This window comes from Zingiber officinale, chromosome 4A (genome assembly GCF_018446385.1).
Source record: "Zingiber officinale cultivar Zhangliang chromosome 4A, Zo_v1.1, whole genome shotgun sequence".
Taxonomy (NCBI): Eukaryota; Viridiplantae; Streptophyta; class Magnoliopsida; order Zingiberales; family Zingiberaceae; genus Zingiber; species Zingiber officinale.
In genome coordinates this window covers 102,227,618-102,244,244 of record NC_055992.1, presented here as the reverse complement: position 1 = coordinate 102,244,244, position 16,627 = coordinate 102,227,618, and the positions used below count along the sequence as shown (strand labels likewise).

At 35.8% G+C, this 16,627-nt stretch overlaps 1 non-coding gene across 1 annotated transcript; it reads right to left on the bottom strand.

The window, feature by feature from the left end:
• Positions 1–351: 351 nt before the first annotated feature.
• On the bottom strand, positions 352–457 carry LOC121973905. The gene has a single exon (XR_006109811.1). It is a non-coding gene; the product is annotated as a small nucleolar RNA R71 (small nucleolar RNA).
• Positions 458–16,627: the final 16,170 nt, after the last annotated feature.

Sequence of the window (16,627 nt, the reverse complement as noted above, 5' to 3'; positions counted from 1 at the left end):
ATTTTTCTGCACCCTTTTCTGCAAGATTTTTATCTCTCATTGTGCAACCTCAAATTGAAGGAGAAAGTTTCCAACTAGACCCAGAGTTAATTTTCATGATACAAGATCATAAATTTGGAGGAGAAGTATCAGAAAGTCTTTATCTGCATCTTGAAATATTTTTAGAGATTTGTGATATGGTGAAATGTGAAAGAGTGTTAATAGATGCAGTTCGATTGATGGCATTTCCTTTTAGTATCAAGGATAAAGCAAGGACTTGGTTATATTCTCTCCATCCTTAAAGTATCACAAGTTGGGAGCAATTGGAGAAGCAATTTCTGAATCATTTTTTTCCTCCAAGCAGAACAGTGTATATGAGGAATTGCATAACAAATTTTTCTCAGGCATATGGAGAATCATTATTTGAAGTATGGGATAGATTCAAGAGTCTTCAAATACAGTGCCCTCATCATGGTTTTGAAAAATGGTTGATTTTGCACATATTCTATGGGGGGGATTTCTTTCTCAGACAAGAGTTTATTGGATTCATCAGTTGGAGGTTCTTTTATGGACAAAAGTATAGATGAAGCATATATGTTAATTGATCAAGTGACATTGAACCTTCATGAATGGTCGAACATAAGTTGGATGAAATTTCCCTCAAACATTCATGAAGTGCAAGCCATAAATTCTATAGAGCTTATCAAACAAATTGTAACTCAACCAATTATGAGTCTTGAAAATCACAAGTCACAGAATAGGGAGTTCAAACATTTGGGGGCGAAGATTGAAAGTATTGTTTCAAAATGGTTTAAAGAAGATCTCCCTCCTTCGCAGACAAGATCTAGTGAAAAGTGTGATGATGTTGGGTTATTGATCACACTAACACTAGATAAGCAAGTTGATTCTCCTCCAAAAGCTCAAAGAGAATTTGGTAAAAAGGAAGCTCAATCTTTCCCAGGACCTTCACTAAGGGTTCCTTTTTCACAAAGGTTAGTGAGGGTCAATGAAAATAAAGACTTCAGAAAATCATGTGACACTAATATGGTTGAGTGCAGATTTTTGAATGTATATGAAGATGAGAACTCTTCAGATGAGGATTTTATTGATAATGTAGTGGTAAATAAGTTTTTAGATCTGCCTTCAAATTTTATAGGGTGTTATAGTGACATTAAATTTTCAGATGATGAATGTGATGTGATAGATCAATTTAAAACTGCAAGTGAAGTTATTGATCCTCTTGTTATTGATTCTCCTATTGAGGATATAGATGTTGGTTTATTTTTTGATGTATGTGTTGATGATGATGATATGGAAGAATATGTAGGGAGCTGTGTTGTGGAAGCAGCATCTCAAGGATCATCACCTTTGTCCACAAAACCCTTAGAGGCTGTAAGAATTGATCATGTTGTGGAACAATGTGTAGGGACTTTTGCAGAGCTAGTAGAGTCTCAAGAATCACCATCAACACTTGAGCTAGAGTTAGAACCATCATTTGATTCAGAGGAAGTCACATATACATGTTTAGAAATTTCAGGTATCTCTCAGCAAAGTAAGGTTAGTATTTCTTGTGATCTTTTGAAAAATTTTATAGAGGTACCTATCATTGACTTTGTTGGATGTGATTCAGTTTTTATTTCTTATTCTACTTATCTTAATATGGTTATGTCTCTATCTTATCTAATATGTTTATGGGAGATTTGTATTTTCTTTGCATGTGCAAATTTCACTTGGGCTAATAATTGGAAGCTCACACTGAACCGTCTTCGACCACCTGAGAGAACTTCAAAGAAGACGAAGATGGAGAGAGCAATACTTCATTTTGTAATTCTTATATTGGAAGCTCCCTCCATAATAAGAACCCTCGGTAGGAGGGTGTTGAAATATCTTACCCCTCCAAGAGCGAGAATTAGATGAATCTTATGAGGTGGTCGAGCTAATGACCTTAAACAAGCGCTTCTTGGGAGGCAACCCAAGTTCTTCAATCTTGTTTTCATTCATGTTTTTAGTTTCTTTCTAGTTTCATTTCTTTCTTTATAATAAATTTATATCCTCTACTTAATTTTTGTTGTCTATTTTCTTTTATGGGACTCAAAGATTAGGAGGAGTGCAATTACATGATGGAGAAGTTCATGACATGGACATTTGGCACATATCATTTGGTAACTTCTATTACTTTTAATCTCCTCCATATTATTTTTAGTTTTCATTGGGATAATGAAAAGTTTAAGTCTGATGGTTGATAACTCTAAAATAGTCATGATTCATAGAATTGGACTAGTACTTGTGCCTCTATGGTGACCTCTCAACTACATTTTGGTTACTGGATAAACTCAAATCATGTAAGCTCATTTAGAAAAATCAATCCCAAGAAAAAAAATGAAAGTTTGTTCAAGTTTGATACTTTGAAAACATTCAAAGAAAAAAATAAGGGATAAAAAATAGTTATCGTGAGTGGAAACTAGTAATTCACCCTTTGAGACCGAGTTAAATTACTGGGGAAATGGATGCTATGTTTTTCTTGATACTGAGTATTCCTTTGAGACCTTGTGCAGACGATGCATAGCATTTTTGTGGGGAACAAACCTTGCATGTGGCAGGTAAGTGTCTATCGTCGGAAGCATAAGGAACATAATTTTATGATGACTTGACTAGACTTAGGGATTGAAACTTGATAAATTTAGGCCACTTTCGCACTGAGCATAGAAGACTACTATTTAAGTCATACTCAAACTACTTTTGTATCTTGCTCACCAATGAAATCATTTGATAGGATTAGATTGACTTGCTAGAGATTATGATGCACTATTTAACCACATGAATCTAAATTGCGGGTTTTGCTTGAGGACAAGCAAAGGTTTAAGTTTGAGGGTGTGATGTGCGTAGATTGTATACTCTTGTTTAGCATGTTTTGACGAACATTCATATACTTTGCACATGCTTTATCAATGCATTTTCGTACTTCCAGCTTTGCTTTTAGCATATTTACTCTTGTTCGGAGATATGCTTTTGTGCATTTTATGTACACAAGAGTCGTATTTGGTCAAGAATTTATGATCGTGGCCAGATCTACAAGCAAACCAAAGGAGGAAGGCATCATCCTTGTGTGCCACACGACCCTGCCATGGGGGGTTGCCCAGCCCGTGTGGTGATCACCACCCGTGTGACTGTAGTAGAGGAGGAAGTGGCCATGGCCGTGTGAGCATCACACGACCGTGCCAAGTTTTGAATCCAACAGGAGCCAGGCTGTGTACACCACACGACAGTGCAAGCTCTCCAGAGCTGAAGTAGTACATGGTCGTGTAGATCTACACGGCTGTGCAGCATTTCCAGAGGCCAAGAACGCCCTGGCTGTGTGCACCACACGGCCATGCAGGAGCTCCAAAGCCAGAGGCAGGGCAGGCCGTGTAGATTTACACAACCGTACAAGGGGAGCAGCGGCAGAGCAAGCCATGGTCATGTCTCACACACGACCATATGAGACAGGAAGAGAAGGGAGTAGCACAAGTCGTGTGAGCGTCACACGGCCGTGTCTCGAGGCCGTGTGGCGCCCAAACCCCTCTTCTATATAAAGCCTTCTTCATGATTTGAAAGGGAATCCTCTCCCTTTTGGGAGAGAGGAATATTTGGGGCATTCCTCCACCTTCTTGGAGGGATTTTCCGGTGATTCAAGGGCAGATCTTCAACGTATCAATTTCGGAGATCGAGGATTGGATCCGAAGATGGTTCTTCATCGTAGATAAGCTTTTCTTCCTTTATCTTCTTGGATTTGGGATCAAGATGCTTATATTCTTCTTATCTTTGGATTTCTTTCTTCATTCTTTGGATTAGATCTCTATGTTCTAGGATGGAGGGAGTATTTGTAATGTGAAATTGATGTAAAACTCTTGTGGATTTGCCAATTTCTTATTTCTATGATTTTGTCCTATTTGTACCTATTCAATCTTGTGTGGATTGTTGTGATTTGGACCTAATTCCCATTCTTGATTGAATGTTTGAATACCTTGTGGATATTGTAGAGATAATCTTTCATCCGATTTTCCGAGGGACGTTCATGACAGACAAGCTCGTGTAAGGATGTTTGAGGGATGATCTTGAGGGTGAAATAGAGTTATTCAAGGGGGTAGGATAGATTGTATGCGTTAATATCTTATATCCTGATGTGGTTGAGAAGTGATGAATTCTTATATTGATTATCTGAGGGACGCACGTGACAGGCACTCCCGTGTAAGGACAACATAGATTCATTCCTAATTGATCACATTTAGGCATAGATTTCCTAGGCTGGTTGTCTATTGCAAGAGAGAACCGACAACCTTCTACAAATGATGGACAATTGAGGAATAAGATTTGGTAGATCATTTACATTGATTAACCTTACAAAGAAACCAAAACTCCTAGAACATCCATTTATCATAGCCCTTATTCTTGTTTCTATTTCTTTTACTTCTATGTTTGTTTTTCATTAGTTGCACTTAGTTTCTAAAAACCAATTGATAAGTTGTTTAGCTAATTTGCGTTGAGAAATCTTTAGTGGTTATTCCAGTCCCTGTGGATACGATATCTTTTATTATTACTTATGACATTTCCGTACACTTGCGGAATGTTAATAGCGGCATCTTGGTGTGGAGATCTCTTAGTGGTCGGTTGCTTGAAGGAGAAGAAGAAGAGAAGGAAGCTCTCTTGTCTAGCATCCCTTGGTGGAAAGTTGGTGGCCGGATCTTGGAAGCTTTGGAAAAAGCTTGGGTGGACTACCTCTTGGAAGATCGTCACCTACACGACGTTCAAGAGAAGGAGAGGAATATAATAGAAGATCAAGAGGTCTAACTAGTTATTAGTTTCCACATCATGACTAGTTTATCCTTTTGTATAGATCTTGTAAAGTCAAACACAAGAGGTTATCGATTTAAGTTATCATTTTTGTTATCGATTTTATTTTTCAATTTCATGTTTCGATAATGTGTTTCTATTGAGGTCTCTATAGTTAAACCTAGTTTACTGTAAGAAGTTAAATATCCAATTTCTCTGTGAGATTTTGTCTAGGAAGTGATGGATGATCCTATACCCAAGAAGGCCTAGTGCCTCGCCATGTTTAACCTGGAAGCCAATCTTAGAAATAGATATTTGATAACTTTTGTAATATAGTTTAACTTAGGAAGATCACATCGGTTGAACTTGGAGTAAAAATGTTAAGTTTCGTTCTCAATCCAAATTTAACTTCTAAAGGGAAATTTGGATTAATAATGTTAAACATCGTTTACAATCCAAATTAACTTTAGTACAACACATGGGTAGCTAGGATAATTCTATGCTTGTACAAATTTTTGTACAAGGGAACTAGGACGGTATTCCGAGTAGCAACCAACAATTGATATCAGAGCTAGGTTTTAACCTCTGTGTGTTTGGTTTTAGTTTAATTATGCACATGTCATACATATTTTAGGAAGGATAATAGTAGGATGTGCAAATAGATTAACTCTGTGGTTGCAACTCCAACTATTATGACCTATTGTGATTGTGTGTGATTGGACCCTTGGACATGTCGAGGGCATTTTATATGTGTGCATGATTGTACTTATTAAATACAGTAGGAGCTATATTAGTTTTAGGATTTTACATTATTGTTAGATCTAGACTTCATGTACATTCCTTTGTGGAATATAGGATCGATATATATAAAATTTTATTTTAGTCGTGGATCGTATCCTTTCGATGCGTGGTATTATTTGAGCACCAGAGGCGAGCGGAAAAAGTGGCAAAATAGATGCGACGACTAGACCCGATTGCGGTGGCTAAAGATGGAAGCAACTAGGGTTGGCAGCACACGGAGGACAGTGATGGAAAAAGGCCATAATAGTTGGAAAATTGTTTTTCTATATTTATTGCTTTTATTTGCTGTGATGTGTGTGTGTGCATAATAAAATCCTCATCTTAAATAACTAAGTGGGAGAGGGATTTATAAATAAATTCCGCGGTCTCCATTACTGGTTTGTAAGTGATGCAACAAACTTGCGCCTTTGGTCTGAGTGCCTCCCTCCACATCGGATGAGTTTGTTTGCGGATCACTAGATCAAACTTCCTTAATGGATGATTATAGGAAATTATTTAGGATGTGTGCGATCTTCTCTAACTGAAGGGGCACAATTCTATTTAGTGGACTTAGTATCAAGTAATGGTATACACTTAGGCACATTTAATAATATCCTCCCTATCGGAGTCACTACTATTATTTGTGTGACCGAAGAAAAATCAACTATTAATTTATCATAAAGCAAGGTAAAACCCCCTCTTACAAATGTTTGAATTTGTATACATCCACACTATCATGGAATATAAAATTCATGGTGTTTGAGGTAATTTTATTTATCATAAAGTTAGGTTGACAAAATAAAATTAATGGGGCAAAACCTCCTCTTACAAATAATTAAATTTGTATACATCCACATTATCGTGGCATATAAAATTCATGGTGTATGAGGTAATTTAAGGTTGACAAGATAATTAATGGCTAAGACCCTCCTCTTACAAATGTTTGAATTGTATACGTCCACACTAATGTGGCATACAAAATTCACGGTGTTTAAGATGTTGGTGAATTTAAATGATATTGTTTTGAGGAATCAATATTATTTCAAATTCTAAAGTTTTGACCAAATATTTGATCGAAGACAGAGCAAATATTAATTTTATTTGTCATAAAGATATGTTGACAAGACAATAAAATTAATGGATAAAATCTCCTCTTACAAATGTTTGAATTTGTATACGTCCACACTAACGTGGCATACAAAATTCACGGGGATTTTGAGGTGTTGGTCTTGACCAAATATTTTTGTGATTCTTAGGATTTCAAATGTTTTTCAATCCACTAGATGTTAAAGAATACACTTACTAGTCCCAATTACAATGATTGGAAACAAAACTTAGACACTAAGGTGGACTGCTCTCTCATAAATGAGAACAATAAAGGTGTATTTTATTCATTAGTTATTGAAACATGTTTAGTGGTGTTATCTACCGGTACCTGGTGTGTAGAGACGGGAGCCACTGATCATGTTTGTAATGTTGGTTGCTACTCGAAAAACCTAGAGGTTCCACTGTACAAAGGTCTGAACCTTTTCCTAGCTACCATGTGTTCTTTTAAATTAAATTTTGGATCGCCTGCGGAACTTAACACGTTTGATCCAAAACTTAATCTATTCGTTCTTTTAGGTTTTGACTTGGCTCTCCTGCGGAACTTAACACGTTCGACCCAAATCACCTTAAGTTATTAATTCCATTAAATATTAATTTCCATAATTGGTTCCCAGTACTGACGTGACGAGGCACATGGCCTTCTTGGATATGGGAGCAACCACCACCGACTAGACAAAACCTTTTATAGAAAGCTAATACTTAATTTCCTAAAATAACTTTAGGTTAACCGAAAAGAACAATCAAATCACAAGGATAAATAAAACAAAAGAACACAACATCGAAAAACATATTCGAAATACTAGAACGTAAGCCTCTTGTATTTGGTATTATTTCTATAAATAACTAGTATGATGCGGAAAAGAAAAAAACTACTAGTTATACCTTCTAGAAAGACCTCTTGATCTTCTATCGTATTCCTCTTCTAACCTCGGATGTTGTGTGGGCAACGATCTTCCGAGATGAGAAACCACCAACCACCTTCTTCTCCTCCTAGCTAGGTTCGGCCAGAAAGAAAGAAGCTTCACCAAGGAAGAAAATCAAAACACTAACCAAGCTCCAAGAGATGCTCGCTTCCTCTCCTTCTTCTTCTTCTTCTCCAAGTAGTATCCGACCACCACAAAAGCTCCAAGGAAAGAGAGGGGTTCGGCCACCACAAGAAGAAGAGAGGGAAAGGATGGCCGGCCACACCAAGGAACAAAAGAGGGAGAGAAATAAAATAGAGGTTGTATCACATGAAGGCACCCTCACCCCTTCTTTTATATTCCTTGGCCTAGGCAAATTAGGAAATTTAATTACAATAAAATTTCATTAATTTCCTTGACATGATTTAATTGAGAAAAATAAAATAAAATTTCCCCAATTAAATTCAAGTGGTCGGCCACATCATGAAGAACAAATTGGACAAGTTTCAATCAACAATTAAAACTTCCTAATTTGTTTCCGAAAATTTTAAAATTAAAATTTCTCTTCAAAAATCTCTTCATGGTTGATAAAAGAAATTTCCATAATTTTAATTTTACAACATGTGAATAATTTTTAAAGAGAAAATAAAATATCTCACCAATCTACAAATAAGAAAAGAGATTTAATCTCTTTCTTTAATCTTTTGTAGATCTTTTACAAGAGAGATATTTTAATTTTAATTCTCTTTAATAAATTATATCTTCCACATAATAAAAATTAAAATTAAATTTCTTTTTTAATTTAATTTGGCCGGCCCCACTAGCTTGGGTTCAAGCTAGGGCCGGCCACTCAATCTTATACCTAGGCTGACCCTAGCTTGGTTCCCAAGCTAGCTTGGCCGGCCCCCTATTGGTGGGTATAGAAGGTGGGTATAGGTGGGTATAGTACTCTATAAATAAGAAGCTACGATAGGGACCGAGAGGAGGAATTGGTTTTGGTCTCCCGATAAAATTAAGCATCCCGTGTTCACCCCGAACACACAACTTAATTTTATCAATAATAATTCATTCCACTAGAGAACTATTATTGAACTACCGCACCAATCCCAAATTACATTTTTGGGCTCCTTCTTATTATGAGTGTGTTAGTCTCCCTGTGTTTAAGATATCGAATGCCTACTAATTAAGTGAGTTACTGACAACTCATTTAATTAATATCTTAGTCCAAGAGTAGTACCACTCAACCTTATCATCATGTCGGACTAGGTCCACCTGCAGGGTTTAACATGACAATCCTTATGAGCTCCTCTTGAGGACATTATCAACCTAGTATCTCTAGGACACAGTTTCCTTCTATAATCAACAACACACACTATAAGTGATGTCATTTCCTAACTTATCGGGCTTATTGATTCATCGAACTAAATCTCACCCATTGATAAATTAAAGAAATAAATATCAAATATATGTGCTTGTTATTATATTAGGATTAAGAGCACACACTTCCATAATAACCGAGGTCTTTGTTTCTTTATAAAGTCAGTATAAAAGAAACGACCTCAAATGGTCCTACTCAATACACTCTAAGTGTACTAGTGTAATTATACAGTCAAGATAAACTGATACCTAATTACACTTCAACCTTCTAATGGTTTGTTCCTTTCCATTTTGGTCGTGAGCTACTGTTTATAATTTATAAGGTACTGATAACATCATCTTCTGCATGTGGCACCACATACTATGTTATCTACAATATAAATTAATTGAACAACTATAACTAAATGTAGACAATTTGACCAAATGTAATTCTTTATTCATAATGAATGTTTACAAAGCTTAGGCTTTCAGTATACACTCCAACAATCTCCCACTTATACTAAAAGACTAAGCTGCCATATCTGCTGCCATACATCTGATTCTCAACCCTTCAACATGCCCATCAAAAGCTCTTGCCTTAAGGACCTTAGTGAAAGGATCTATAGGTCATTACCTGATGCAATCTAGGCGGCAACAACTTCTCCTCGTTTATACGATTTCTCGCATTGGGTGGTACTTGCGCTCTATTGTGTTTACTTGCCTTATAGACTTATGGTTTCTTCGAGTTTGCTACTACACCAACATTATTACAATAAATTGTAACAATCTTTGGACAAACCAGAAATCATATCTAAGTCTATCTTGAGGTTATTAAGTCATTCAGCTTTTATGGCTACCTCAGAGGCTTGCCATATACTAAGCTTCTATGGTGGAGTCCAGAAAAACACCTATGCTTATCACTCTTCCATAGTTATGACTTTACCTCCTAAAGTAAACACAAAACCCCGAGGTTGACTTATTATTATCCCTATCCGATTGGAAGCCAAAATCCATGCAACCCACTAGGACTAAATTAACTGCCTTGTAAGCTAGCATATAATTTCTAGTGCCTCTAAGGTACTTCAATATATGCTTTACTGCAGTCCACTGTCCTTGTCCAGGGTTACTTTGATATCTGCTAACTATGCCCTTGGCAAAACAGATTTCTGATCTCGTGCATAGCATATATTAGGCTTTCGATAGCCGAAGCATAAAGAACTGCCTTTATTTCCTTTATCTCCTTTGATGTCTACAGAGACATATCTTTAGATAAAGTTACTTCATCCTAAAATAGTAAGAAACCTTTCTTGGAGTTTTGCATGCTTAAAACGAGCAAGGATTTTTCCGATGTATGAAGCTTGGAATAAGTAAAATATTCTTTTCTTTCGATCCCTTATTACTTTGATCTCAAGAATATATACATTCTCCCAAGTCCTTTATATCGAATTGTTTGGACAATCATACCCTTACTTCTGACAACATTTTGATATTGTTTCCAACTACCAAAAATGTTATCTACGTATAGTACAAGAAATACCACCACGCTTCCATCACACCTTTTGTATACACAAGACTTATCCAGTTACTAAATGAATCCAAAGGTCTGGATTACTTTGATAAACTGGATGTTCCAAGACCTTGAAGCTTTGTATCAGTCCATAGACTGATTGAGCTTGCACACAAGATGCTCTTAGCCTTTTGCAATGAACCCTTCTGGTTGCTTTATATGGATGCTTTCTTCAAGACTTCCATTAAGGAATGCTGTCTTGACATCCACTTACCAAATAGATAAAACAATCCGGATAGACTTAAGCATGACTACCAGTGAAAAAGTTTCCTTTTTCATCTAGCCTTGCTTTGAAAGTTTCTACCTTCCTGTCTATTCCTCTTTTCCTATTATAAACCTTTTTATACCCAAAGGCTTTTATACCATTTGGTGGTTCTACAAGCTTCCAGATTTTATTAGAATACATATATTCTAATTCTTTTATTCATTACTCTTTGCCAAGATGCTGCATCTTTATCTTGGAGTACTTTATCATATGACTGGAGATCAGGTTCATGTCCTCCAGGGATCGAATCCAAAACCTCTCCCAAAACATGAACCTATTTAGGTTGCCTAACAACCCTCCCACTACGACAAGACACTTTCTGCAATTGTGTATCATTTGTGATACGTGTTGCAGTTTTCTTATGGTATCTCATCTTGTACAGTTGGTACTAGGTTAGACATGTCCTTTATTATTTCCTTAAGAATAAATTTACTTATGAGCACGTGGTTCATTATATAGTCCTTTTCTAAAAATCAGTCATTGATGCTAACAATGACCTTCTGATTTTTAAGACTATAAACCTACTTTTGTTTATCTAGGATAACTTACAAACAAGTGAACTCCTATCCAACTTATCATTGTCTCTCTATAACATATGTGCTGGATTTCCTGAATCCGAATATGCTTCAAAATAGGTTTTCACCTATTCAGTAATTCTATATAAGTAGAGAGTTCTAACTTGGAACGTACTGTGTTCACTTTCGTTTTCAGAGTTTATCCTTAAAACAAATTTGGTAATTTTCTGAATAACTCATCATCTATCTAATTATTCCATAAGAGTCCTTTACCTTCTTTCTACTACACCATTCTGTTGGGGTGTACCAGATGCAGTTAGTTGGGATTGAAATCCAACTACTGATAAGTGACTCATAAAATCTCTCAAGAGGTACTTGCCACTACGATCTTCCATAGTGACTTTTTACTTTAACATTTCTCCGCATCAACCTTGTACTCTTTGAACTAATCAAAGTACTTAGTCTTGCGGTACATTAAGTAAATTTATTTGTATCTTGAATAGTTGTCTATAAAATAGACAAAATATTCAATACTACCTCTTGTCTGGATAGTCATAGGATCACACAAATCAGAATGAACCGTTTTCAACATATCTTTGACTCCATACCCCTCGGACTTAAAAGCTTCTTGGTTATTTTCCTTCCAAGTAAGACTCGCAGGTTGGAAAGATTTCCACTACTAATGAACCCAAAAGTTCATCAGCTACCAATGAATCCTACTCAAGTATAACCTAGCTTTAGATGCCAAAGATATAATTGGTTCATTTCTAAAGGTTGCTTTCTCTTAAAATTAGAAGATGTGTTACTAATTTCCATTTGTTGCATCGTGGGAGTTATTGGATTATAAATTGTCAACCATCATACCAGAATAGATAACTTCCCTATTTTTCTTGATAACAACTTTGTTATCAAAATAGACACAATATCTATAATAGTTTAGAAACTGAAATCAGGTTCTTTCTAAACTTGGTACGTAAAGACAATTACTTAAAATCCATATTTTATTCTTATCAAAAGATAAACATCTCCCACTGCAAAAGCTACCACTTTTACAGTAGTGCTCATGTGGACGGTGATTTACCTTTCATTTAGTTGTCGGGTTTCCTGGAACCCTGCAATGAATTGCAGACATGATTAATGACATCTTGTATCTACACTCCAGGTTCTGGTAGATAACACCACTAGACACGTTTCAACTAATGAATTAAATACACCTAAATTGTTCTTAGTTCTAAGAAGACAGTCTACCTTAATGTCCAAGTCCTATTTCCAATCATTACAATTGGGACTACTAAGTCTTTTTCTATAGTATGACTACTAGGGATTGACAAATATCCTAAGAATCACAAAAATATTTGGTCAAGATCAACTCCTTAAAATCTCCATGAATTTTGTGTATACAAAATCGAAGAGGAGATTTTATTCATTAATTTTATTATCTCGTCAACTTTACTTTATGACGAATAAAATTAATAGTTGATCTATCTTTGATCAAATATTTGGTCAAAATTCTTTGAATTTAAAATAACATTGATTCCTCAAACAATATTATTTAAATTCACCAACACCTCAAACACCGTGAATTTTGCATGCCACGTTAGTGTGGACGTATACAAATTCATCATTTGTAAGAGGAGGGTTTTACCCATTGACTATCTTGTCAATATAACTTTTTGACAAATAAAATTACCTCAAACACCATGAATCTTGTATGCCACGTTAGTGTGGACGTATACAAATTCAAACATTTGTAAGAGGGGTTTATTAATTTTATTATATTGCCAATCTAGTTTTATGACAAATCAATAGTTGCTTTCCCTTTAGTCACACAAGTGATAGTAGTGACTCCGTTGGGGAGGATACTATTAAATGTGTCTAAGTGTATACCATTACTTGACACTAAGTCTATTAATAAGATTATGCCCCTTCCGTTGGGGAAGATCACATGCTCTTAATTAACTTCCTATAGTCATCCAAAATTGGAAGTCTGTTCTAGTGATCCACAAACAAGCTCATCCGTTATGGAGGAAGGCACTCAGAGCCAACGCGCAAGCTTGTTTGCATCACTTACAAACCAGTAATGGAAACCATGGGATTTACTTAAAAATCCCTCTCCCACTTAGTTATTTATAAATGAGAAATTTTAACTATGCTAGCCTACTAAATATGTAAACCAACATGCACACACAACACAATATAAAAGCAATAAATAGAAAATCTAATTTTTAACTATTATGGCTTTTATCTCTAGTTGTCCTCCGTGTATTGTCATCCCAAGCTGCTGCCATATTTGGCCACCGCCACCGGGTCTAGCTGTCGCATCCATCTTGCTCCTAGTTCCGCTGCGCCTCTGGTCCTTAGAAGGTTCCACGCTTTGCAAGATTCGATCCGCGACATAAATAGAATTTTACATTTTTGATCCTATATTCCATAAAAGGAATGTACATGTATCTAGATCAAAAATAAAATCCTAATAAAACTAAATACAGCTCCTGCTGTATTTTATAATACAATCATGCACACACATATAAATGCCCTTGACATGTCCAAGGGTCCAATCACACACATAATAACTAAAAGCCATAATAGTTGGATCCTGCATCCACAAACATAGCACATCCTACTATTATCCTGCCTAAATTATGTATGACATGTGCATAATTAAACTAATACCAAATACACAGAGGCAAAACCCTAGCTCTGATACCAATTGTTGGTTGCTACTCGGAAAACCTAGAGGTTCCACTGTACAAAAATTTTGTACAAAGGTCTGAACCTTTTCCTAGCTACCTTGTGTTCTTTTAAATTAAATTTTGGATCGCCTGCGGAACTTAACACGTTTGATCCAAAACTTAATCTATTCGTTCTTTTAGGTTTTGACTTGGGTCTCCTACGGAACTTAACACGTTCGACCCAAATCACCTTAAATTATTAATTCCATTAAATATTAATTTCCATAATTGGTTCCCAGTACTGACGTGGCGAGGCACATGGCCTTCTTGGATATGGGAGCAACCACCACCGACTAGACAAAACCTTTTATAGAAAGCTAATATTTAATTTCCTAAAATAACTTTAGGTTAATCGACAAGAACAATCAAATCACAAGGATAAATAAAACAAAAGAACACAACATCGAAAAACATATTCGAAATACTAGAACGTAAGCCTCTTGTATTTGGTATTATTTCCATAAATAACTAGTATGATGCGGAAAAGAAAAAAACTACTAGTTATACCTTCTAGAAAGACCTCTTGATCTTCTATCGTATTCCTCTTCTAACCTCGGACGTTGTGTGGGCAACGATCTTCCGAGATGAGAAACCACCAACCACCTTCTTCTCCTCCTAGCTAGGTTCGGCCAGAAAGAAAGAAGCTTCACCAAGGAAGAAAATCAAAACACTAACCAAGCTCCAAGAGATGCTCGCTTCCTCTCCTTCTTCTTCTTCTTCTCCAAGTAGTATCCGGCCACCACAAAAGCTCCAAGGAAAGAGAGGGGTTCGGTCACCACAAGAAGAAGAGAGGGAAAGGATGGCCGGCCACACCAAGGAACAAAAGAGGGAGAGAAATAAAATAGAGGTTGTATCACATGAAGGCACCCTCACCCCTTCTTTTATATTCCTTGGCCTAGACAAATTAGGAAATTTAATTACAATAAAATTTCCTTAATTTCCTTGCCATGATTTAATTGAGAAAAATAAAATAAAATTTCCCCAATTAAATTCAAGTGGCCGGCCACATCATGAAGAACAAATTGGACAAGTTTCAATCAACAATTAAAACTTCCTAATTTGTTTCCGAAAATTTTAAAATTAAAATTTCTCTTCAAAAATCTCTTCATGGTTGATAAAAAGAAATTTCCATAATTTTAATTTTACAACATGTGAATAATTTTTAAAGAGAAAATAAAATATCTCACCAATCTACAAATAAGGAAAGAGATTTAATCTCTTTCTTTAATCTTTTGTAGATCTTTTACAAGAGAGATATTTTAATTTTAATTCTCTTTAATAAATTATATCTTCCACATAATAAAAATTAAAATTAAAATTCTTTTTTAATTTAATTTGGTCGGCCCCACTAGCTTGGGTTCAAGCTAGGGCCGGCCACTCAATCTTATACCTAGGCCGGCCCTAGCTTGGTTCCCAAGCTAGCTTGGCCGACCCCCTATTGGTGGGTATAGAAGGTGGGTATAGGTGGGTATAGTACTCTATAAATAAGAAGCTACGATAGGGACCGAGAGGAGGAATTGGTTTTGGTCTCCCGATAAAATTAAGCATCCCGTGTTCGCCCCGAACACACAACTTAATTTTATCAATAATAATTCATTCCACTAGAGAACTATTATTGAACTACCGCACCAATCCCAAATTACATTTTTGGGCTCCTTCTTATTATGAGTGTGTTAGTCTCTCTGTGTTTAAGATATCGAATGTCCACTAATTAAGTGAGTTACTGACAACTCATTTAATTAATATCTTAGTCCAAGAGTAATATCATTCAACCTTATCATCATGTCGGACTAGGTCCACCTGCAGGGTTTAACATGACAATCCTTATGAGCTCCTCTTGAGGACATTATCAACCTAGTATCTCTAGGACACAGTTTCCTTCTATAATCAACAACACACACTATAAGTGATGCCATTTCCCAACTTATCGGGCTTATTGATTCATCGAACTAAATCTCACCCATTGATAAATTAAAGAAATAAATATCAAATATATGTGCTTGTTATTATATTAGGATTAAGAGCACACACTTCCATAATAACCGAGGTCTTTGTTTCTTTATAATGTCAGTATAAAAGAAACGACCTCAAATGGTCCTACTCAATACACTCTAAGTGTACTAGTATAATTATACAGTCAAGATAAACTGATACCTAATTACACTACGACCTTCTAATGGTTTGTTCCTTTCCATTTTGATCGTGAGCTACTGTTTATAATTTATAAGGTACTGATAACATCATCTTCTGCATGTGGCACCACATACTATGTTATCTACAATATAAATTAATTGAACAACTACAACTAAATGTAGACAATTTGACCAAATGTGATTCTTTATTCATAATGAATATTTACAAAGCTTAGGCTTTCAGTATACACTCCAACATGTAATTCATTGCAAGGGTCCAGGAAATCCGACAACTATATGAAGGGGAAAACACCGTCTACATGGGCACTGCTACAAAAGTAGCAGCTTTGCAGTGGGAGATGTTTATCTTCTGATAGAAAACATGGATTTTGAGAAATTATTTTTACGTACTAAGTTTTAGAAAGAACTTGATTTCAGTTTCTAAACTATATAAGGATGGATATTCTGTCTATTTTGCTAACA